Here is a 1,442-nt window from a genome sequence, read left to right on the forward strand (position 1 = left end):
CGCAAATCCCGAGTTGACATCTGCTCTTCTTTCCATTCTCGCGAACTCATTTCACCCTTTTTGGATTGACTTGTGACTGGTGACGAAAACTGGATCTTCTATCGAAATGTTAAACGTCGTAAACAGTGGCTTGGTAAAAGAGAAAAGCTCAACCACAACCGAGAAGGGAACTTCATGGGGAAAAGGCTCTTCTCTCCATCTGGCGGGATTCCAAAAGAGTAATTCACTTTGAATTGTTACCACCTTACTGTCAGCAATTGGAGTGTTTGAACCAAGCTTTGAAGAAAAAAGACCCGCTTTAGTGAATCGAAAAGGAGTGATGTTTCATCAAGAGAATGCACGACCCCACACTGCAAAGATCACATGACAGAAAATCGAAGAGCTTGGTTGGGAAAAAATTCCTCATCCACCTTATTCTCCCGACCTTGTTCATTCAGACTTCCATTTGTTTCGTAGTTTACAGAATCATTTGGGGGACATAACTTTCACAAGCCAGAAGGAGGTCAAAACTGACATTTCAGAGTTCTTCACTTTGAAACCAAAAGAGTTTTACATTGATGGGATTTAAAAAGCTTGTAAATAGATGGAAGGAAGTCATGGATAATCAGGGAAAGTACATTGATGATTAAATTTCAATTAAATATAACATTTGATCACTTGTTTTCTTTATTCAAAATTCGAACAGAACTTATGGGATGACATGATATATATATATACACACACATATACATCCATTCATGTAAACTCATCCACGCTTATATGTGTATGTGTATATGTATCTCTCTCTCTCTCTCTCTCTCTCTCTCTCTCTCTCTCTCTCTCTCTATCTATCTATCTATCTGCCTGCCTGTCTGTCTGTCTGCTCTGTTTCTTATGCATATACACATATATGCATATAAATATGTGTGTGCACGTTTGTGTGTTTGCATGGTTAGATTAGTGTATGAAAATATTTAAAAATAAATCGCGCGAATGATATTTGAAGAGTATTTGCAGTATCTAAACCAATTCAGCTCAATAAAAGAATTCGCCATCATCATCATCGTCATCATCGTCATCACCACCATCGTCGTCGTCTTAATAATAACGATGATGATGATGATGATGATGATGATGATGATGATGATGATGGTGATGATGATGATGATGACAATTATATTATTATTATAACTTTTGTCATTATCATCTAATCATTGTCATCGCCGTCAACATCATCATCATCATCATCATCATCATCATCAGTTGTAGTATTTCATCTCTCTCTCTCTCTCTCTCTCTCCCTCTCTCTCTCTCTCTCTCCCCCTGTGTTTTTCTTTCAAATATTTATTCCCAAACAGTTTCCCCCTTATTCACCAATGAATAATGTATAACAATTCATTTGTTTTCGCCGAACTCCTGCGGCCCCAATAAAATATTCAACGCCCATTATGAACGGCAGCAGA

At 37.6% G+C, this 1,442-nt stretch overlaps 1 long non-coding RNA gene across 1 annotated transcript in view; it reads right to left on the reverse strand.

Annotated features, from left to right (window-relative positions):
- The window catches only part of LOC106882211 (uncharacterized), a 10,345-nt gene that overhangs the window by 7,201 nt on the left and 1,702 nt on the right, over positions 1 to 1,442 (reverse strand). The window lies entirely within an intron of this gene.

Source organism: Octopus bimaculoides, chromosome 30, assembly GCF_001194135.2.
Source record: "Octopus bimaculoides isolate UCB-OBI-ISO-001 chromosome 30, ASM119413v2, whole genome shotgun sequence".
In the NCBI taxonomy this organism is placed as follows: Eukaryota; Metazoa; Mollusca; class Cephalopoda; order Octopoda; family Octopodidae; genus Octopus; species Octopus bimaculoides.